This window comes from Hyla sarda, chromosome 12 (assembly GCF_029499605.1).
Source record: "Hyla sarda isolate aHylSar1 chromosome 12, aHylSar1.hap1, whole genome shotgun sequence".
In the NCBI taxonomy this organism is placed as follows: Eukaryota; Metazoa; Chordata; class Amphibia; order Anura; family Hylidae; genus Hyla; species Hyla sarda.
The window spans coordinates 18,995,023-19,018,917 of record NC_079200.1 but is presented as its reverse complement, the minus strand read 5'-3'; the positions used below and the strand labels follow the sequence as shown (position 1 = coordinate 19,018,917).

General features: G+C 53.2%; 1 protein-coding gene across 1 annotated transcript in view; it reads right to left on the bottom strand.

Moving 5' to 3' along the window:
* TMEM98 (transmembrane protein 98) overlaps window positions 1–23,639 on the bottom strand; it is a 132,437-nt gene extending 108,798 nt beyond the window's left edge. The window contains exon 1 of the mRNA XM_056548805.1: window positions 23,541–23,639. The gene's annotated coding sequence lies outside the window, so the exon portion shown is untranslated. The remainder of the gene's footprint in view (window positions 1–23,540) is intronic.
* Window positions 23,640–23,895: the final 256 nt, after the last annotated feature.

Sequence of the window (23,895 nt, the reverse complement as noted above, 5' to 3'; positions counted from 1 at the left end):
TGGAAACTAATCAAGGTAATTTGGAAGATTGGACCAGGCACCATCATTGGTGCACTGGCCCTTTAAATCGCAGAGACCCGGCGCGCGCGCGCCCTAGGGAGCGGGGCCGCGCGCGCCGGGACAGGACCGACGGAGAGCGAGTCAGGTACGGGAGCCGGGGTGCGCATCGCGAGCGGGCGCCACCCGCATCGCGAATCGCATCCCGGCTGGAGGCGGTACCGCAGCGCACCCGGTCAGGAGATCTGACCGGGGCGCTGCAGCAACGAGGATGAGGCGAGCGCTCCGGGGAGGAACGGGGACCCGGAGCGCTCGGCGTAACACGTACATCCAAGTAGTGTACCATTGTGTACCTGTTAATCTGTCAAGGGCCTACATACTGTGAAAGTCCAAACAATAGTACTCACCGGCTGGTGTTTTACAAAAATACAGAGTTTTTCTGCATATTTTTGCGCATTTTTCTGCCCTCATCAGTGCATACCGCATACGTACATCCAAGTAGTGTACCATTTGGTACCTGTTAATCTGTCAAGGGCCTACACACTGTGAAAGTCCAAACAATAGTACTCACCGGCTGGTGTTATACAAAAATTACAGAGTTTTTAGGCTCATTGTAGCGCATTTTTCTGCCCTCATCAGTGCATACCGCATACGTACATCCAAGTAGTGTACCATTTTGTACCTGTTAATCTGTCAAGGGCCTACATACTGTGAAAGGACAGCCAAAAGTAATAACCTGCTGCTGTTCTAGACAAATACTGTTTAAAGAGTAGTGAAGCGTATTGTAATGCTCTCACATACGCACTAAGTATGTCAGAGAAGTGCCAGGATGTGCACAGAGGAGTGGCAGAGGCCTAAATACTTCAGGCAGAGTTGGCAGCAGACTAGGGGTGAGTGGCAGCAGGAGTCGCAGCGAGAGGCCTGAGCTCCCGTTATCAGCCAGCGGTCGGGTCTCGACCAGCAACCCATCTGCCGTCGTCGATTGGTTAACACGCTCATCCACTTCATCAGAAGTGACATCTGACACTCCCAGTCAACAGTCGGTGGGTTCCTCAGACGCAACCCTCAGTTGGCATGGCCCAGGAGCAGTCCCTGTCCTCCCATTGCCTTTGTCCTATGCTGTTCCCTCTCCTAGAGAAGTATCTTATGCTGTGGGTACATCTCCATTATTCACAGAGGAAGATCTAATAGAGATCAGCAGCTACTGCCCAGCCAAGAAGGGGAGGAGACATGCGCTGCTTGCTCAGCTAGGCGGCCAAGTAATGATGCAGAGAGTGACGTGGGAGGCGGTGTTGCCAGGGTTCAGGGTCCTGAAGCAGACATTGTTGGGGAACCTGAGGAGGACATCAGTGACATGCAGACACCTGTTGATGATGATGAAGCCGATCGCAATTGGGAGCCAGGTGCAGAAGGGGCTTCATCATCATCATCAGGAGAAGAGTTGCAGGTTGCCCTTGAGGCAGCAAGATGGTAGCACGGTTGGCAGTCAGCATGGTGGCAGGAGAGGAAATTCTGGAGCCAAACGTCCCCGGGGGAGACCACCTGCTTCGTGGCAGCCTACCTTTCTGGGAGGTAGTGGAACAGGAGTTTCTGGAGACGGCGCCAGTAGCAGTCAATTAGTGCGGACTGTAGGTGGTAAAATCAGCTACTCGGCGGTGTGGCAGTTTTTCTTCAGGCATCCTGAGGAGGTTCACGTAGCCACATGCAAGATATGTCGGCAGAATTTGAAGCATGGCCAGGGTCCAAATGTCGGCACCACGGCCCTGCGTCAACACATGCTTCACCACCATAAAGTGGCCTGGGAGAACCGTGGCTCCGATATAGTGGTCCAGCCTGCTGCATCACCCAGTGGCCATCCACTCCCTCCTTCATCCAGCCAAGGCTCCACCACCTCAGCCGAAGGGAGCTGTGTGTCAAACCCTCCTTCTGTCGCTCCAGATGCTCCTGCTTCTCCGGCTTTTAGTCAGCCATTCCGCCAACAATTCATCGGCAAACCATGTTTAAGAGACAACAGTATGCGCCCACTCATCCAACGGCGCAGAAGTTGAATGTGCTCCTGTCCATGTTGCTGGTGCTGCAGTCTCTCCCTTTTCAAGTAGTGGACTCCGCACCTTTCAGGGAATTGATGGCTTGTGCCGAGCTGAGGTGGAGAGTCCCAATCCGTCATTTCTTTGCGAATATGGCAGTACCAGCCCTGCATAAGTTTGTACAAGAGAAGGTGGGTGTTACGCCGAGCGCTCCGGGTCCCCGTTCCTCCCCGGAGCGCTCGCCTCATCCTCGTTGCTGCAGCGCCCCGGTCAGATCCACTGACCGGGTGCGCTGCGGTTCCGCCTCCAGCCGGGATGCGATTCGCGATGCGGGTGGCGCCCGCTCGCGATGCGCACCCCGGTCCCCGTACCTGACTCGCTCTCCGTCGGTCCTGTCCCGGCGCGCGCGGCCCCGCTCCCTAGGGCGCGCGCGCGCCGGGTCTCTGCGATTTAAAGGGCCAGTGCACCTATGATGGTGCCTGGCCCAATCTTCCAATTGGCTTCCACCTGGTCCCTGACTATATCTAACCTCCTCCCATGCACTTCCTTGCCGGATCTTGTTGCCCTTGTGCCTAGTGAAAGCGTTCCCTTGTTTGTTCCTAGCCCGTGTTCCTGACCTCCTGCCGTTGCCCCTGACTACGATCGGTCCTGTCCCGGCGCGCGCGGCCCCGCTCAAGACCATCCCGCTTTGCGGCGGGCTCTGGTGAAAACCTGTAGTGGCTTAGAACCGGTCCACTAGCGCGGTCCTCGCCATCCCTCTCTGGCACAGAGGATCCACTACCTGCCAGCCGGCATCGTGACAGTAGATCCGGCCATGGATCCCGCTGAAGTTCCTCTGCCAGTTGTCACCGACCTCCCTACACTGGTCGCCCAGCAAGCCCTAAAGATCGCCCAACGAAATCAACAGCTGGCATACTTGACCTCCGTGACACTGCATCTTCAGTCACAGATACAGCAAATTCAGTCACAGCTACAGCTGCAACAACCATCTCCTCCGCCGGCTCCTGCAACTCCTCCGCAGCAACCGGCCGCTCCTAACCCCTGCTTGTCCCTGCCGGACAAATTTGATGGGGTCCGCAATGATCCTGCCACAGCCACAGTCCAGTCCTACTTCGCTGAGGTCCGTGGTGTCTTCGAGGAGCCTGCCCGAGCCTCTTCTGCCAAGACTGCCCTGCTGAACCTGGTCCAGGGTGTTTCTTCCGTTGGCGAGTACGCCATTCAGTTCCGTGCTCTTGCTTCCGAGTTGTCCTGGAATAGTGAGATTCTCTGCGCGACCTTTAAAAAAGGCCTATCCAGCAACATTAAAGATGTTCTGGCCGCACGAGAAACTCCTGCTAACCTGCATGAACTCATTCATCTTGCCACTCGCATTGACATGCGTTCTTCCGGATGGCGTCTGGAGCTCCGCCTGGATATGGACTTTGTTCGCACGAGGCGTTTTTTCTCCCCGGCTCCTCTCTCCTCTGGTCCTCTGCAATCCGTTCCTGTGCTTCCCGCCGCGGAGGCTATGCAAGTTGACCGGTCTCGCTTGACACCTCAAGAGAGGACACGACGCCGCATGGAGAATCTTTGCCTGTACTATGCCGGTACCGAACACTTCCTGAAGGATTGTCCTATCCGTCCTCCCCGCCTGGAAAGACGTACGCTGACTCCGCACAAAGGTGACACAGTTCTTGATGTCAACTCTGCTTCTCCACGCCTTACTGTGCCTGTGCGGATATCTGCCTCTACCTTCTCCTTCTCTACTATGGTCTTCTTGGATTCCGGATCTGCAGGAAAAATTTTTTTGGCCTCTCTTATCAACAGGTTCTACGTCCCTGTGACCAGTCTCGCCAGACCCCTCTACATCTATTGTATTAACAATGAAAGATTGGACTGTCTCATGCGTTTCCGCACAGAACCCCTCCTAATGTGCATCGGACCTCATCACGGAAAAATTGACTTTTTTTTCCTCAGGTTCTTTGGCCCCAAGAAGAGGGGGAGACCCAAGGGGGGGGGGTACTGTTACGCCGAGCGCTCCGGGTCCCCGTTCCTCCCCGGAGCGCTCGCCTCATCCTCGTTGCTGCAGCGCCCCGGTCAGATCCACTGACCGGGTGCGCTGCGGTTCCGCCTCCAGCCGGGATGCGATTCGCGATGCGGGTGGCGCCCGCTCGCGATGCGCACCCCGGTCCCCGTACCTGACTCGCTCTCCGTCGGTCCTGTCCCGGCGCGCGCGGCCCCGCTCCCTAGGGCGCGCGCGCGCCGGGTCTCTGCGATTTAAAGGGCCAGTGCACCTATGATGGTGCCTGGCCCAATCTTCCAATTGGCTTCCACCTGGTCCCTGACTATATCTAACCTCCTCCCATGCACTTCCTTGCCGGATCTTGTTGCCCTTGTGCCTAGTGAAAGCGTTTTGTGTGTTTAAAGCCTGTGTACCAGAACTTCTGCTATCTCCCCTGACTACGAACCTTGCCGCCTGCCCCCGACCTTCTGCTTCGTCCGACCTTGCTTCTGCCTACTCCCTTGTACCTCGCCTATCTTCAGCAGTCAGAGAGGTGAGCCGTTGCTAGTGGATACGACCTGGTCACTACCGCAGCAGCAAGACCATCCCGCTTTGCGGCGGGCTCTGGTGAAAACCTGTAGTGGCTTAGAACCGGTCCACTAGCGCGGTCCTCGCCATCCCTCTCTGGCACAGAGGATCCACTACCTGCCAGCCGGCATCGTGACAGTGGGCCAGTCCTTGAGCTTGTTGGTGTGTTCAAAAGTGTACGGCAGCACCAACGTGTGGAGCTGTAACTACGGGCAGGGACAATGCATGTCTTTTACGGCCCACTGGGTAAATGTGGTTTCTGCACAGCCACAACAGCAACTTGGACAGGTCACACCGCTTCCTCATCCACACTCTCGCTCTCAGGCAGTTGGTCCTGTGACAGTGTGCGACTCCGCCTCCTTATCCTCCACCGTGTCCTCGGCCTCCACTGCACATACAAATCTCGGTGGCTCTTCATCGTACCATGTGTGTAGGGCACGGTGGTGCCACACTGTTCTTCACATGGTTTACCTTGGCGAACGGAGTCACACAGGGGTGGAACTGCTAAAATTCATTCGTCAAGAATTCCGAGTATGGCTTACTCCACGAAATCTGGAAATGGGAACCATGGTGACCGACAGCGGGAAGAACATCGTGTACGCGCTGCGACAAGGAAGTGTGAAACATGCGCCCTGCATGGCACACATGTTGAATCTGGTTGTCAAGCACTTCCTGAAGTCTTCACCTCTTTTGCAAAACATCCTGACAATGGCAAGGAAACTGTGAATGCACTTCAGCCACTCGTACATCGCAAAGCACACCCTCCTTGAGCTGCAGCGTCAGAACGGTATCCCACAACATAGTCTTATTTGTGACGTTGCCACACGTTGGAATTCCACCCTCCATATGTTGGACAGACTATATGAACAAAGAAAAGCCATCACCAATTTCTTGATGATCCAGGTGATAGGAGTACTCCCCTGTGTAACTTCAATGTGAACCAGTGGCAGCTTATACGTGACACCTGCCGTTTGCTGAGGCCCTTTGAGGATGCCACATTATTTGTAAATCGCCTGGATTACAGCATGAACGACATAATTCCACTCCTACATTTCCTACAACAAATGATTGAAACGATGGCTGGTCACGGCAATGAAGACGTTGCACCTACATCTCAAGGCTACATGAGCCCTGTGGGGGCTGAACTGGAGGAGGAGGATGAAGGCACAGTTTAGGTTGGATGAGATGGCCAGTGTTTCTAGTCATCGGACAGGAGAGGAGGAGCAGAAGAAGCCAGAGGAGCTAGAGGGTTATGAGGAAGGCGAGACAGAGGACCCAGACACACCGTGGCAGTATGCAGTGGAGATGGAGGCAGGTAGTCCCTCCGAGTCACTGACGCAAATGGCACGATGCATGCTCAGTTGCTTGCGTAGTGACCCCCGAATTGTCAAAATTCGTCAGCGTGATGACTTCTGGCTCTCCGCCTTATTGGACCCTCGCTACCGTCCCAGAATGGGGGCCTTTTTTATACCCACTGAGAGGGAGGACAAACTGACCTACTACAGAGAGATCCTACGTGTCACAGCGTGCGCTCCACTCCCCTCCCCCGGACCGGAACGCCAGCCTCCCTCCTTGGGATCACGGCGCCTCCCAGTCAGACGCGCTGACCAGGAGCACGGGTTCCCTTGTGTCGGGGATGCGGCTGCTGTGGTGGCTGGTCCCCGCTTACGCACCGCGTCCCTATCTGTCTTACCTTGCTCCTCGCTCCCTGCGCCGTCAGTCTCTGCCTCCCGGCGTGCGCGGCCCCGCTCTCTAGGGCGCGTGCGCGCTGCCTTTTGTAAATTTAAAGGGCCAGCGTGCCATTGATTGGTCCGCTGGTCCCTGACCTCTGGCTACTTCCCTATAAATGTAACCTGCCCCTTCCTGCCCTTTCCGGATCTTTGTGCCTTTGAGAAAGCGTTACCTATTGTGTTATATTGCCTTGCCTGTTGCCGAACCCGTTGCTACCGAATGCTCGCCCTTGAACCTTTGCCACCTGCCCTGACCTCTGCTACGTCCGACTACGCTCCTGCCTGCTCCCTGTGTGCCACGCCATATCAGCTGCCAGAGAGGTCGAGTTGTTACTGGGGGATACGACCTGGTAGTTACCGCTGCAGCAAATCCATCCCGCTTTGCGGCGGGCTCTGGTGAAGACCAGTAACTACTTAGAACCGGTCCTCCAGTACAACCCGCGCCATCGCCTCTCTGATCTAGAGGATCCACTACTAGTCCTGCCGGTATGTGACAGTAAGATCCGGCCATGGATCCCGCTGATGTTCCCCTGCCAAGCCTAGCAGACCTCACCACCATTGTGGCCCAGCAGGGTCAACAGCTGGCCCAGTTGACTGCTATGATGCAGCAGCTCCTGTCTTCTCAGCAACAGCCAGCCCCTCCATCTGCACCTGCCGCTACACCTCCGCCTGCAGTTGCCACCGGTTCCAGAATCCGTTTGTCCCTGCCAGACAAATATGACGGAGATCCAAAGCAGTGCCGTGGGTTCCTGTCGCAGTGCTCTCTCCACCTCGAGCTACTGTCCGACCAGTTTCCTTCTGAGCGAGCCAAGGTAGCCTTTATTCTCAGTTTATTGTCCGGGAAGGCCCTGGCCTGGGCTACACCACTATGGGACCACATAGATCCAGCCAGCTCTTCCGTCCAGAACTTCAGCCAAGAGTTCCGGACTGTTTTTGAGGAGCCTGCCCGGGTTACCTCCGCAGAGACTGCCTTACTTAACTTGACCCAAGGAGGTTCTTCCGTGGGTGACTATGCTATTCAGTTCCGCACCCTGGCCTCTGAACTGAACTGGAACAATGAAGCCCTTTGTGCCACCTTCAAGAAGGGCCTCAACAGGGAGATAAAGGACGTTCTGGCTGCACGTGAGCTACCTTCCACCCTTAGTGACCTCATTTTGCTGGCCACTAGGATTGACAAAGTTTCGCCGAGAGACAAGAGGAACTCCATATTGAAAAGGAAAAAGCTCGTCCTAGACGCTACCCTCGTCTGGCTCCCGTTTTTCTGCGTCCACCTCAACCCGCTACCGGGCCTCCCGCCGTGGAAGCCATGCAGGTGGATCGGTCACGCCTGACTCCGCAAGAACGAAGCCGCCGCATAGACGAGAACCTGTGTCTGTACTGTGCTAGTACCGAGCATTTCCTTAGAGATTGTCCTCTCCGTCTACCACGTTCGGGAAACGCTCGCACCTAGTAAATGTGGGAGAGGCATTGCTAGGTGTGGATTCATCCTCTCTACGTCTCATCATACCCGTGCAGTTGTTCATCTCTTCCAAGTCCTCTTTCTCCGCAAACGCCTTCTTGGATTCCGCTTCAGCTGGCAACTTCATTCACGCCTCCTTGGTTGACAAGTACCGTATTCCAGTAATCCGTCTACCCAAGCCGTTCCTCATCTCTACAGTTAACAGTGAGAGACTCTCTGCCACTGTGCAGTTCCGTACCCAGCCTCTGCAGATGGACATTGGAATATTTCATACAGAAACTTTACAGTTCTTTGTCCTTCCTTTCTGCTCCTCCGAACTCCTCCTGGGTCTGCCGTGGCTTCAACGTCATTGTCCTGTCCTGAGTTGGACCACTGGTGAGATCCTGCGTTGGGGTTCCTCCTGTTCTGACCATTGTCTCAAGCCTGCTCCTGTCAAACAGGTCCCGCAAGTTTCTCCGCCTCCTGGTCTGCCCAAGCCATACCATTCTTTTGCGGATGTCTTTTGCAAGAAGCAAACTGAGGTCCTTCCTCCTCACAGACCCTATGATTGTCCGATCGACCTGATGCCCGGTTCGACTCCACCTCACCTCCTGAGACTCTTGCCATGTCCGACTCTATATGTGAGAACCTACAGAGAGGATTCATAAGAGAGTCTTCTTCTCCTGCTGGGACCGGTTTCTTCTTCGTGACTAAGAAGGACGGTTCTCTCCATCCCTGCATAGACTACAGAGGACTTAATAAAATTACCATCAAGAACCTGTTACGCCTAGCGCTCCGGGTCCCCGCTCCTCCCCGGAGCGCTTACGGCGTCTCTCTCTCCGCAGCGCCCCGGTCGGTCCCGCTGACCGGGAGCGCTGCACTGTCATGGCCGTCGGGGATGCGATTCGCACAGCGGGACGCGCCCGCTCGCGAATCGCATCCCAGGTCACTTACCCGTTCCCGTCCCCTGCTGTCATGTGCTGGCGCGCGCGGCTCCGCTCTCTAGGGCGCGCGCGCGCCAGCTCCCTGAGACTTAAAGGGCCAGTGCACCAATGATTGGTGCCTGGCCCAATTAGCTTAATTGGCTTCCACCTGCTCCCAGACTATATCTTACCTCTGCCCCTGCACTCCCCTGCCGGATCTTGTTGCCTTAGAGCCTAGTGAAAGCGTTACTGTGATTACTTATTGACTACGATTCTTGCTGCCTGCCCCGACCTTCTGCTACGTCCGACCTTGCTTTGTCTACTCCCTTGTACCGCGCCTATCTTCAGCAGTCAGAGAGGTTGAGCCGTTGCTAGTGGATACGACCTGGTCACTACCGCCGCAGCAAGACCATCCCGCTTTGCGGCGGGCTCTGGTGAACACCAGTAGTGACTTAGAACCGGTCCACTAGCACGGTCCACGCCAATCCCTCTCTGGCACAGAGGATCCACCTCCTGCCAGCCGGAATCGTGACAGAACCGTTACCCTCTGCCCCTAATCTCTGAGCTATTTGATCGTCTCCGAGGGGCAAAGATCTTCACCAAATTGGACCTTCGAGGGGCCTATAATGTGATCCGCATCCGTGAGGGAGACGAGTGGAAGACCGCCTTTAACACAAGGGACGGGCACTTTGAGTATCTGGCGATGCCCTTCAGCCTTTGTAATGCGCCTGCCGTCTTCCAGGAATTTGTCAACGACATCTTCAGGGACCTACTTTATACCTTTGTGGTCGTATACTTGGATGACATCCTCATCTTTTCCTCCAATTTGGACCAACATCGGGTCCATGTGCGACAAGTTCTCACTCGTCTTAGGAGAAATCGCCTATATGCCAAACTTGAAAAATTTCTTTATGAACGCACCTCCCTGCCTTTCCTGGGATACATTATCTCAGCCCAAGGACTTCAAATGGATCCAGCCAAGCTCTCCACGGTTCTGGATTGGCCATGCCCCTCTGGTCTCCAAGCCATACAAAGATTTCTGGGCTTTGCTAATTACTACAGGCAATTTATCCCTCATTATTCCACTCTGGTGGCTCCTATCGTGGCTTTAACAAGAAAAGGAGCTAACCCCAAATCTTGGCCTTCCCAAGCTGAAGAAGCCTTCCAGTCACTGAAAGCCGCCTTTGCCTCCGCACCCGTTATCTCTAGACCAGATTCCACCAAGTCCTTCTCTCTCGAAGTGGATGCCTCCTCGGTGGGAGCCAGAGCTGTCCTCACCCAAAAGTCATCCGGGGGCAAGACAGTAACTTGTGGCTTCTTTTCTAAAACATTTTCTCCCGCAGAGAGAAATTATTCCATTAGAGACAGAGAACTGCTGGCCATTAAGTTGGCACTGGAGGAATGGAGACATTTACTCGAGGGCGCCACACATCCTGTGAACATCTTCACGGACCACAAGAACCTGGCTTATATCCAGTCTGCCCAGAGACTAAATCCCCGTCAGGCTCGTTGGTCTTTGTTCTTCGCCTGCTTTAATTTTGAAATCCATTTCCGTCCGGCTTGTAAGAACATTAGGGCAGATGCTCTGTCTCGCTCTTCTGATGTGGTGGGCGATGAGTTAACACCTCAATATATCATCCCACCAGAACGCCTTATTGCCGTCGCTCCCGTGGACCTGCGCCTTCTTCCTCCTGGCAAATCCTACGTACCTCCACTTCAGCGGTTGCAAATTCTCAAGTGGGGCCACGCTTCCCTTTTTGCCGGTCATCCAGGGGTACAAAAATCTCTCCAACTAATCTCCCAAAGGTACTGGTGGCCTTCTCTGGAGAAAGATGTCTCAGACTTCGTCCAGGCCTGTATGATTTGCGCCCGGGATAAATCGCCTCATCATAAACAAGCGGGTCTCCTCTTGCCCCTACCTGTTCCTTGTCACGATGCCGGCTGGCAGGTAGTGGATCCTCTGTGCCAGAGAGGGATTGGCGTGGACCGTGCTAGTGGATCGGTTCTAAGTCACTACTGGTTTTCACCAGAGCCCGCCGCAAAGCGGGATGGTCTTGCTGCGGCGGTAGTGACCAGGTCGTATCCACTAGCAACGGCTCAACCTCTCTGACTGCTGAAGATAGGCGCGGTACAAGGGAGTAGACAGAAGCAAGGTCGGACGTAGCAGAAGGTCGGGGCAGGCAGCAAGGATCGTAGTCGGGGGCAACGGCAGGAGGTCTGGAACACAGGCTAGGGACACACAAGGAAACGCTTTCACTGGCACAATGGCAACAAGATCCGGCGAGGGAGTGAAGGGGAAGTGAGGTATAAATAGGGAGTGCACAGGTGAACACACTAATTGGAACCACTGCGCCAATCAGCGGCGCAGTGGCCCTTTAAATCGCAGAGACCCGGCGCGCGCGCGCCCTAGGGAGCGGGGCCACGCGCGCCGGGACAGGACAGATGGAGAGCGAGTCAGGTACGGGAGCCGGGATGCGCATCGCGAGCGGGCGCTACCCGCATCGCGAATCGCATCCCGGCTGGAGACGGTATCGCAGCGCACCGGGTCAGTGGAGCTGCCCGGAGCGCTGCGGTAGCGAGAGAGAAGCGAGCGCTCCGGGGAGGAGCGGGGACCCGGAGCGCTCGGCGTAACAGTACCCCCCCCCTTGGGTCTCCCCCTCTTCTTAGAGCCTGAGAACCTGAGGAGCAGACTTTTGTCTAGGATGTTGTCCTCAGGTTCCCAGGATCTCTCTTCAGGTCCACAGCCCTCCCAATCCACCAAAAAGAACCTTTTTCCTCTGACCGTCTTGGAGGCCAGTATCTCTTTCACTGAGAAGACGTCAGAAGAACCGGAGACAGGAGTGGGAGAAACTAATTTGGGAGAGAAACGGTTGATGATGAGTGGTTTAAGAAGAGAGACATGAAAGGCATTAGGAATACGGAGAGAAGGAGGAAGAAGAAGTTTGTAAGAGACGGGATTAATTTGGCACAAGACTTTGAAAGGACCAAGATAGCGTGGACCCAGTTTGTAACTGGGGACACGAAAGCGGACATATTTAGCGGAGAGCCATACCTTGTCTCCGGGAGCAAAAATGGGGGGAGCTCTTCTTTTCTTATCGGCAAACTTTTTCATGCGAGATGAAGCCTGTAAAAGAGAATCTTGGGTCTCTTTCCATATGGTGGAAAGATCACGAGTCACTTCATCTACAGCGGGCAAACCAGAGGGCAAGGGAGTAGGGAGGGGGGGAAGAGGGTGACGGCCGTACACCACGAAAAATGGGGATTTGGAGGAAGATTCAGAGACTCTAAAGTTATACGAGAATTCGGCCCATGGTAGAAGATCTGCCCAATCATCCTGGCGGGAGGAAACAAAATGTCGTAAATAATCACCCAAGACCTGGTTAATTCTTTCTACTTGTCCATTGGATTGAGGATGATATGCAGAAGAAAAGTTTAATTTAATCTTGAGTTGTTTACAGAGAGCCCTCCAGAATTTTGACACGAATTGGACGCCTCTATCCGAGACTATCTGTGTGGGCAACCCGTGAAGACGAAAAATGTGTACAAAAAATTGTTTAGCCAACTGAGGCGCTGAAGGAAGACCAGGAAGAGGGATGAAATGTGCCATCTTGGAGAATCGATCAACGACCACCCAAACAACAGTGTTGCCACGGGATGGGGGTAGGTCTGTAATAAAATCCATACCAATCAGAGACCAAGGCTGTTCAGGGACAGGCAGAGGATGAAGAAAACCAGCGGGCTTCTGGCGAGGAGTCTTATCCCGGGCACAGACAGTGCAGGCTCGCACAAAGTCCACGACATCCGTCTCCAGAGTCGGCCACCAATAGAAGCGAGAGATGAGTTGCACAGATTTCTTGATGCCTGCATGACCTGCGAGATGGGAGGAGTGACCCCATTTGAGGATTCCGAGGCGTTGGCGTGGAGAGACGAAGGTCTTTCCTGGAGGAGTTTGCCTGATGGAGGCTGGAGAAGTGGAAATCAGGCAGTCAGGAGGAATGATGTGTTGCGGAGAGAGTTCAACTTCCGAGGCATCCGAGGAACGAGAGAGAGCATCGGCCCTAATGTTCTTATCGGCAGGCCGAAAGTGAATTTCAAAGTTAAATCGGGCAAAGAACAGAGACCACCTGGCCTGGCGAGGATTCAGCCGTTGGGCAGACTGGAGATAGGAGAGGTTCTTGTGATCGGTGTAAATAATAACTGGAAATCTTGATCCCTCCAGCAGATGCCTCCATTCCTCAAGTGCTAATTTAATGGCTAGAAGCTCTCGATCCCCGATGGAGTAGTTCCTCTCCGCCGGAGAGAAGGTCCTAGAAAAAAAACCACAAGTAACAGCATGCCCGGAAGAATTTTTTTGTAGAAGGACCGCTCCAGCTCCTACAGAGGAGGCATCAACCTCCAATAGGAAGGGTTTAGATGGGTCAGGTCTGGAGAGCACGGGAGCCGAAGAAAAGGCAGACTTGAGCCGTTTAAAGGCGTCTTCCGCTTGAGGAGGCCAAGACTTGGGATTGGCATTTTTTTTGGTTAAAGCCACGATAGGGGCCACAACGGTAGAAAAATGTGGAATAAATTGCCTGTAATAATTGGCGAACCCCAAAAAACGTTGGATAGCACGGAGTCCGGAGGGGCGTGGCCAATCTAAGACGGCAGAGAGTTTGTCTGGATCCATTTGTAGTCCCTGGCCAGAGACCAAGTATCCTAGGAAAGGAAGAGATTGGCATTCAAACAGACATTTCTCTATCTTGGCATAAAGTTGATTGTCACGAAGTCTCTGAAGAACCATACGGACATGCTGGCGGTGTTCTTCTAGATTGGCAGAAAAAATCAGGATATCGTCCAGATATACAACAACACAGGAGTATAAGAGATCACGAAAAATTTCATTAACAAAGTCTTGGAAGACGGCAGGGGCGTTGCACAGGCCAAAGGGCATGACCAGATACTCAAAGTGTCCATCTCTAGTGTTAAATGCCGTTTTCCATTCATCCCCCTCTCTGATGCGGATGAGATTATAAGCACCTCTTAAGTCCAGTTTGGTAAAGATGTGGGCACCTTGGAGGCGATCAAAGAGTTCAGAGATGAGGGGTAGGGGGTAGCGGTTCTTTACCGTGATTTTATTAAGACCGCGGTAGTCAATGCAAGGACGTAGAGAGCCATCTTTTTTGGACACAAAGAAAAATCCGGCTCCGGCAGGAGAGGAGGATTTACGGATAAAGCCTTTTTTTAAATTTTCCTGGATGTACTCCGACATAGCAAGAGTCTCTGGGGCGGACAGAGGATAGATTCTGCCCCGGGGTGGAGTAGTGCCCGGGAGGAGGTCAATAGGACAATCATAAGGCCTGTGAGGAGGTAGAGTCTCAGCTTGTTTTTTGCAAAAAACATCCGCAAAGTCCATATAGGCCTTAGGGAGACCGGTTACAGGGGGAACCACAGAGTCATGGCAAGGGGTACTGGGAACCGGTTTTAGGCAGTCCTTGAAACAAGAGGGCCCCCAACTCTTGATCTCCCCAGAGGACCAATCCAGGGTTGGGGAATGGAGTTGAAGCCAGGGTAGTCCAAGGAGGATTTCGGAAGTGCAATTGGGGAGGACCAAAAATTCAATCTTCTCGTGATGAGGTCCGATGCACATTAGAAGGGGCTCCGTGCGGAAACGTATGGTACAGTCCAATCTTTCATTGTTTACACAATTGATGTAGAGGGGTCTGGCGAGACTGGTCACTGGGATGTTGAACCTGTTGACGAGAGAGGCCAAAATAAAATTTCCTGCAGATCCGGAATCCAAGAAGGCCATAGTGGAGAAGGAGAAGGCAGAGGCAGATATCCGCACAGGCACAGTAAGACGTGGAGAAGCAGAGTAGACATCAAGGACTGTCTCACCTTTGTGCGGAGTCAGCGTACGTCTTTCCAGGCGGGGAGGACGGATAGGACAATCCTTCAGGAAGTGTTCGGTACTGGCACAGTACAGGCAGAGATTCTCCATGCGGCGTCGTGTCCTCTCTTGAGGTGTCAGGCGAGACCGGTCGACCTGCATAGCCTCCACGGCGGGAGGCACAGGAACGGATTGCAGGGGACCAGAGGAGAGAGGAGCCGGAGAGAAAAAACGCCTTGTGCGAACAAAGTCCATACCCTGGCGGAGCTCCTGACGCCTTTCGGAAAAACGCATGTCAATGCGAGTGGCAAGATGGATGAGTTCATGTAGGTTAGCAGGGATTTCTCGTGCGGCCAGAACATCTTTAATGTTGCTGGATAGGCCTTTTTTAAAGGTCGCGCAGAGGGCCTCATTATTCCAGGATAATTCTGAAGCAAGAGTACGGAATTGTACGGCGTACTCGCCAACGGAAGAATTACCCTGGACCAGGTTCAACAGGGCAGTCTCAGCAGAAGAGGCTCGGGCAGGTTCCTCAAAGACACTTCGAATTTCCGAGAAGAAGGAGTGTATAGAGGCAGTGACGGGGTCATTGCGGTCCCAGAGCGGTGTGGCCCATGACAGAGCTTTTCCAGACAGAAGGCTGACTACGAAAGCCACCTTAGACCTTTCAGTAGGGAACTGGTCCGACATCATCTCCAAGTGCAGGGAACATTGGGAAAGAAAGCCACGGCAGAATTTAGAGTCCCCATCAAATTTATCCGGCAAGGATAGTCGTAGACCAGAAGCGGCCACTCGCTGCGGAGGAGGTGCAGGAGCTGGCGGAGGAGATGATTGCTGAAGCTGTGGTAGTAGCTGCTGTAACATCACGGTCAGTTGAGACAGCTGTTGGCCTTGTTGCGCTATCTGTTGTGACTGCTGGGCGACCACCGTGGTGAGGTCGGCGACAACTGGCAGAGGAACTTCAGCGGGATCCATGGCCGGATCTACTGTCACGATGCCGGCTGGCAGGTAGTGGATCCTCTGTGCCAGAGAGGGATTGGCGTGGACCGTGCTAGTGGATCGGTTCTAAGTCACTACTGGTTTTCACCAGAGCCCGCCGCAAAGCGGGATGGTCTTGCTGCGGCGGTAGTGACCAGGTCGTATCCACTAGCAACGGCTCAACCTCTCTGACTGCTGAAGATAGGCGCGGTACAAGGGAGTAAACAGAAGCAAGGTCGGACGTAGCAGAAGGTCGGGGCAGGCAGCAAGGATCGTAGTCGGGGGCAACGGCAGGAGGTCTGGAACACAGGCTAGGAACACACAAGGAAACGCTTTCACTGGCACAATGGCAACAAGATCCGGCGAGGGAGTGAAGGGGAAGTGAGGTATAAATAGGGAGTGCACAGGTGAACACACTAATTGGAACCACTGCGCCAATCAGCGGCGCAGTGGCCCTTTAAATCGCAGAGACCCGGCGCGCGCGCGCCCTAGGGAGCGGGGCCGCGCGCGCCGGGACAGGACAGACGGAGAGCGAGTCAGGTACGGGAGCCGGGATGCGCATCGCGAGCGGGCGCTACCCGCATCGCGAATCGCATCCCGGCTGGAGACGGTATCGCAGCGCACCGGGTCAGTGGAGCTGCCCGGAGCGCTGCGGTAGCGAGAGAGAAGCGAGCGCTCCGGGGAGGAGCGGGGACCCGGAGCGCTCGGCGTAACATTCCTGAAGTTCCCTGGTCTCACATCGCTATGGACTTTGTAACAGATCTTGCCTCTTCCCATGGCATGTCCGTCATTTGGGTCAGGGTAGATCGCTTCTCCAAAATGGCTCACTTTGTACCCCTACCCGGTCTACCCTCTGCACCCATGTTAGCCAAACAATTCTTCCAACACATCTTCCGTCTCCATGGCCTTCCCAAACATATTGTCTCGGATCGTGGGGTACAATTTGTCTCCAAATTCTGGAGGGCTCTTTGTGGTTAGTTCGGGATCAAATTGGACTTTTCTTCTTCGTACCACCCTCAGTCCAACGGCCAGGTATAACGGGTGAACCAAATTGTGGGCGACTATCTGCGTCACTTTATATCCTCTCGCCATGACAATTGGGTGGATCTACTTCCCTGGGCGGAGTTCTCCTACAACTACAAACAATCCTCAGCTTCTAACAAGTCTCTTTTCTTTGTAGTTTTTGGCCGTCATCCTCTTCCACCTCTGCCGCAGTATCCCACTCCTTCTTCTGTACCTGCTGTTGACAGTCTTGTACTGGACTTTTCCACCATCTGGCGTGAAACTCACGCTGCTCTCCTCAAGGCTTCCGCTCGTATGAAGGTCAAAGCCGACAAAAGACGCAGAGCTCCTCCGGAATTTCGACCAGGTGACAAGGTTTGGCTCTCCTCTAAATACATCCGATTTAGGGTCCCAAGTTACAAGTTGGGCCCTCGTTACTTGGGACCCTATAAAATCAAGAGTCGGATCAATCAGGTCTCTTACCAGCTCCATCTTCCTTCCTCCCTCCGAATCCATAACTCTTTCCATGTCTCCCTTCTTAAACCTGCTGTCTTTAACCATTTCTCTCCCAAGCTTTTTTCTCCCACCCCTGTTGCCGGTACCTCCGATATTTTCTCTGTCAAGGAGATCTTGGCGACCAGGATCTCTCGGGGGAGAAGGTTTTTTCTGGTTGATTGGGAGGGCTGTGGTCCTGAGGAGAGGTCTTGGGAGCCTGAGGAGAACATCTTGGACTGCAGTCTCATCCTCAGTTTTCTGGGCACCAAGAAGAGGGGGAGACCTAAGGGCGGGGTACTGTCACAGCTTGTGCTCCGGTCCCCTCCCCCGGTCCGGAGCGCCCGCTCCCTTGGCCTCCCTCCTCGGGATCAAGGCGCCTCCCGGTCAGACGCGCTGACCGGGAGCACGGGTTCCCTTGTGTCGGGGACGCGGCTGCCGTGGCGGCTGGTCCCCGCTCACGCGCCGCGTCCCTATCTGTCTTACCTGGCTCCCCGCTCCCTGCGCCGCCAGTCTCTGCCTCCCGGCACACGCAGCCCCACTCTCTAGGGTGCACGCGCGCCGCCTTCTGTAAATTTAAAGGGCCAGCGCGCTATTGATTGGTGCGCTGGTCCCTGACCTCTGGCTACTTCCCTATAAATGTAACCTGCCCCTTCCTGCCCTTGCCGGATCTTTGTGCCCTTGTGCCTTTGAGAAAGCTTTTCCAATTGTGCTATATTGGGTTACCTGTTGCCGAACCCGTTGCTACCAACTACTCGCCCTTGAACCTTTGCTGCCTGCCCTGACCTCTGCTACTTCCGACTACGCTCCTGCCTGCTCCCTGTGCGCCGCGCCATATCAGCTGCCAGAGAGGTCGAGTTGTTACTGGGGGATACGACCTGGTAGTTACCGCCGCAGCAAATCCATCCCACTTTGCGGCGGGCTCTGGTGAAGACCAGTAACTACTTAGAACCGGTCCTCCAGTACAACCCGCGCCATCGCCTCTCTGGTCTAGAGGATCCACTACTAGTCCTGCCGATACGTGACACTACGTAGTCAGTTGGCCGATGCCTTTCGGCGACATGGTCCATCCACTCGCAGGTCTGACTCGGGGGGGGGGGGGGGCCTTCTGCGCTCACCTTCCACTGCCATGGCTGCTTGGGAGGGGAGGGGTGGCAGGAGCAGTACCAGTTCCATCAGCAGCAGCCTGAGTCTACAGTCACTGATGAGTAGCTTTCTTCACCCACATAGTGAAGCAACTCATCAGCAGCAGGAAGACATGGAGCAGGACCTGAACCAGCAGGTGGTGGCATACCTTGACATGGCCATGGCAACAAACATTGAAGATCCGCTGGACTTCTGGGCAGCTAAACTTGATTTATGGCCACAACTAGCAGAGTTTGCCCTGGAAAAGCTGTCATTCCCGGACAGTAGTGTGCCATCAGAGCGGGTGTCTAGTGCGGCCAGGGCCATAGTCAACCCAAGGCGAACTCGTCTGTCCACGAAAAATGTGGAGAGACTGACCTTTGTGAAGATGAATCAGGGATGGATCAGCCAGGATTTCCAGCCACCAATGCCAGATGCCTCAGAGTAGATTGACCATGCTGCTACACCAACACTTCACAATTTTGGTTATGAAACCCTCTTGGGTTATCAATTAGGGTTATGAAACCCTCTTGGGTACTGCGAATGACTTCTCCTGACTCATCCTGTGTCTTTCAGAAACTACTTGCCTCACTGATGCTTCTGGCCTTGTGCCTTTAATTTTTGGAAGTTTAGCAGTAGCTTAATACATGCTTAATGCGAATTTCAACATTGATCTTGCAATGTAAAGGGGTTATGAAACTCTCGGGTGTACTGCTGATGCCTGCACCTGTGTATTTTAGGAATTACTTGGCTTACTGATGCTTCTGGGCTTGGGCCTTACATTTTTGGATGGTAGCACTACCTAACATGCATCTTCAATAGAGATTTCAAAGTTCACCTTTTAACTTTTAGGGTCTGTGAACCCCCCTTGCTGCTTTCTGCTCCACTCTGTCAGCACGTTGGTTCTGTGACAGTGTGCGACTCTGCCTCCACATCCTCCACTGCCTGGACAAGTCTCAGTGGCCCTTCAGCATACCATGTGTGCAGGGCACGGCGGTATCACGCTGTTCTTCACATGGTTTTCCTTGGCGAAAAGTCTTGGATACAAAGGCTGGTCAGGGCAATGGAGACATTGCGCCTACATCTCACGGCCACATGAGCCCTGCGGGGGCTTTTTAAATTTGGTCCTTTGTACCCACACGCTGGGGTCCGGGACACTCAAACTTTGATTTAAATTTCAAATAAAAAAATCAGACATTTCAATGGTCTCCTCATGCTTCAGCCAACTCCAGGCTGTGTCATTCAGGCAATATATGGTTTACTGATGCCGCTGCTGGGCCTGGGTCTGGAAAATTCAAATTTAATCATAGGTAGCACCAGCTATCCAAAATCTGCTTCAAAAATTGCTGTGTTTTTTTGGGGGGATGTGTCATTCAGGCAATATATGGTTTACTGATGCCACTGCTGGGCCTGGGAATTAAATTGTTATCATAGGTAGCACCCGCTATCCAAAATTTTCTTCAAAAATTTCAAAAATTCCTGTTTGATTTTAGGGATTGTGAAGCCCTGGTGTGTACTCATGCATCAGCCAACTCCAGGCTGTGTCATTCAGGCAATATATGGTTTAATGGAGAAGGAAAAGGGTATGTGTAGCTCACTGGGGTATACTATTCCGAGGTTAACTGGAATGGTCTAAATCCCAAAAAGACCTAGTAAAGTGAATAGGTATATATAATAAATTATATAAAACCAGTCCTCAAGGATAGCGAAATAAAGAGATAAAAAGGAGATAAAATGAGCGAGAAAAGGGTGATGTGGAACCAAATAAATGTAAAATCAATAAGTTGAATGTCATAAAATAGATACTGAATTAATAATTATAGTAAATGGAAGTAAAGGAATAATATAATGATAATAAAAGACCTGAATCAAGGATAATGCAGTAAAATAATACAATATAACATCTATTCACAAGATAATAACTTACATCTGGGCAGGGCCCTTGCACCAGATGTTAATAAGATATTGATATTAAAATAGATGTAATATTAAAAGTTATTTATAAAGCAACCACCTAAAATAAGGCAAAAAAATTTGGAAATATCCAAAAATAAAATAGTCCGGTAATATAGTTCAGAAATAAAGTGGTCCGGTAATGCAGTTCATGAAATGACATAATGGAGCAGTTCAGGGAGCGATATGTAGATAATGTAGGTTTGATAATATTAGGTAGTACCTGTTTGCCGATTTGAGTGGTATCACTTACTGGCGAAGTGCAGCCGGCATCCTCAGGAGTAGCAGTCTCGCGGTGAGGGTTTGTCGGTGCTGGCACGGCATGGTGGCCGGCCTTTGTGATCGATGGTGATCCCAGTAAAGTGGATTGGTGTCACGATTCGGCTAGCTGGTTGTGGATCCTCTGTGTCAGCGAGGGATTGGCGTGGACCGTGCCGGTGGACCGGTTCTAAGATGCTACTGGTATTCAGGCTTGACACGGGGCAGAGTGTCACCAGGACGGGGACTATGAGGGGGCACGGCACAGTCCTGACAGGCCTTGGGGAGACCAGGCACAGGAGGGGACACTGAGGACCGACAGACGGGGCTGGGAGCAGACGTGAGGCACTCCTTGCGGCAAGCAGGACGCCAATTCTTGATCTCCCCGGTGGTCCAGTCAAGGGTGGGAGAATGGTGCTGGAGCCATGGCAGACCGAGGAGGATTTCAGAGGTACAGCCGGGCAAAACCAAAAATTCAATTTCCTCGAGATGCGGTCCAATGTTCATAAGCATTGACCGAAGAAATATAGAGCGGCTTGATGAGACGGGTCACCGGGATGCAGTACGTATCAAGCAAAGAGGCCAGAATAAAATTTCCAGAAGAACCAGAGTCCAAGACGGCCACAGCAGAGAAGGAGGAGTTGGCAGAAGGAGAAATCCGTACGGGCACAGAGAGAGATGGAGAAGCAGACTCCGTACCCAGAGACGCCAGGCCCACATGAGCAGGTTGCGTGCGTGCATTTTCCAGACGTGGGGGACGAATAGGGCAATTCACCAAGAAATGTTCGGTACTAGCGCAGTACAGACATAGATTTTAATCCCTACGGCGAGACCTCTCTTCAATAGTCAGGCGAGACCGATCTACTTGCATAGGCTCCTCGGCGGGAGGCACAGGGGTAGATTGCAAGGGATACCGAGAGAGAGGTGCCCAGGGATTAAGGTCTTTTTCCTGGCGGAGTTCCTGGTGTCTTTCCGAAAAACGCATGTCAATGCGGGTGGCCAAATGGATAAGTTCATGCAGGTTGGCAGGAATCTCTTGTGCGGCCAGCACATCTTTGATGTTACTGGATAGGCCTTTTTTAAAGGTCGCGCAGAGAGCCTCGTTGTTCCAAGATAATTCGGAAGCGAGAGTACGAAATCGGATGGCGTACTCGCCTACTGAAGAATTACCCTGGACCAGGTTCAGCAGGGCAGTCTCGGCAGAAGAAGCTCGGGCTGGTTCCTCGAAGACACTGCGAACCTCAGAGAAGAAGGAGTGTACAGAGGCGGTGACAGGGTCATCGCAGTCCCAGAGCGGTGTGGCCCAAGACAAAGCCTTCCCAGACAGGAGACTGACCACGAAAGCCACCTTCGACCGTTCTGTAGGAAATTGGTCCGACAACATCTCCAAATGTAGGGAACATTGTGACAGAAAACCACGGCAGAGTCTAGAGTCCCCATCAAATTTGTCCGGCAGGGACAAGCGGAGGCTAGGAGCGGCCGCTCGCTGCGGAGGAGGTGCAGGAGCCGGCGGAGGAAATGGTTGTTGCTGTTGCAGCTGCTGTAGCTGTGACTGAAGTTGCTGTAGCTGTGGCTGAAGTTGCTGAAGCTGTGACTGAAGTTGCTGTGTCATGGTGGTCAAGTACGACAACTGGTTTTCTTGTTGGGCGATCAGTCGGGATTGCTGGGCGACCAGCGTGGATATATCAGCGATACTTGGCAGCGGCACGTCAGCGGGATCCATGGCCGGATCTACTGTCACGATTCGGCTAGCTGGTTGTGGATCCTCTGTGTCAGCGAGGGATTGGCGTGGACCGTGCCGGTGGACCGGTTCTAAGATGCTACTGGTATTCACCAGAGCCCGCCGCAAAGCGGGATGGTCTTGCTGCGGCGGTAGCAACCAGGTCGTATCCACTAGCAACGGCTCAACCTCGCTGACTGCTGAGAAGGCGTGGGACAGAAGGACTAGGCAGAGACAAGGTCAGACGTAGCAGAAGGTCGGGGCAGGCGGCAAGGTTCGTAGTCAATATGGCAATAGCAGGAGGTCAAGAACACAGTATGGACAAACACAGTACTAGCTTTCTCAAGGCACTAAGGCAACAAGATCCGGCGAGGGAGTGCAGGGGAAGTGAGGTATAAGTAGGGAGTGCACAGGTGCAAGCTAATCAAGGTGATTGGTCCAGGCACCATCATTGGTGCACTGGCCCTTTAAATCTCAGTGCACTGGCGCGCGCGCGCCCTAGAGAGCGGAGCCGCGCGCGCCAGAGCATGACAGCCGGGGACCGGGACAGGTAAGTGACCTGGGATGCGATTCGCGGGCGGGGGCGTCCCGCTATGCGAATCGCATCCCCGCCGGCCATTTTTAGTGCAGCGCTCCCGGTCAGCGGGTCTGACCGGGGCGCTGCAGGGAGAGAAACGCCGCGAGCGCTTCGGGGAGGAGCAGGGACCCGGAGCGCTCGGCGTAACAATTGGATGGGTCCGGCAGAGACAGGTTGGCACGGGATAGCGTCCGGCCACAAGTGGAGTATCGTGGATGAAGAGGTGATCGCTGACCCTGGCGTCCTCCTTTTTCTAAGAGGAGAGTATCGTGCGTGCAGTCCACAGAGGTCCCAGAATAAGGGGTCTGCAGTGCTGCCAAAGCCGAGGTGGGCTTTAAAAGTAGTATAAGGTGGTTGCCGTAGGTAATGGGTATAAGACCACTGCTGGGCCTGGGTCTGGGAAATTCAAATTTTATCATAGGTAGCACCTGCTATCCAAAATCTTCAAAAATTGTTGTGTTTGTTTTTTGGGGGGATAGTGGAGCCCTGGTGTGTACTCATGCTTCAGCCAACTCCAGGCTGTGTCATTCAGGCAATATATGGTTTACTGATGCCACTGCTGTGCCTGGGTCTGGTAATAAAAATGTTGTTATGGTAGGTAGCACCTGTGGCGTTGCTAGGGTTGGTGTCACCCCATACCTAACCCCCCCAAAGTAATGTTTTATCCAGTTGTGACAGACGCCACTGGTGTAGCATAATAATCAAATATACCAATTGCCAGGTAAGTGGAAAGCGCTAAAGATGTTTTAACCATGTGAAACTACAACTAACAGTATGATACAAGCAGTGGTGAGGGAATGCTGGGAGTAGTAGTTTCACTAAACATAACTGCAGAATGTACAAGTGACACAATCAGGACAATACAGCATGATATTATAGACTCACACAGGTGTCTTCTCTGACCGGAGCCTTTTCTTCTCTATCCAGTCAAGACCATCATAATGACGTCTCCACTTCTCCGACCAAGACTCGTCTCCACAGAACCTGCCAGAAAAACATTTTAGGCTCTTTTCTCTAGGACAATTCTCACCTCTATATAACCCCCACCCCCCTTGTATTGCCCCACAGTAATAGTGCCCACATATATAGTTATAGGCCCCTGTGTTATAGGCCCCATATATAGTTATAGACCCTCACTATAATACATGATATAACTCAGGATCAGTACAGGATAAGTAATGTATGTACACAGTGATCTCACCAGCAGAATAGTGAGTACAGCTCTGAAGTATAATACAGG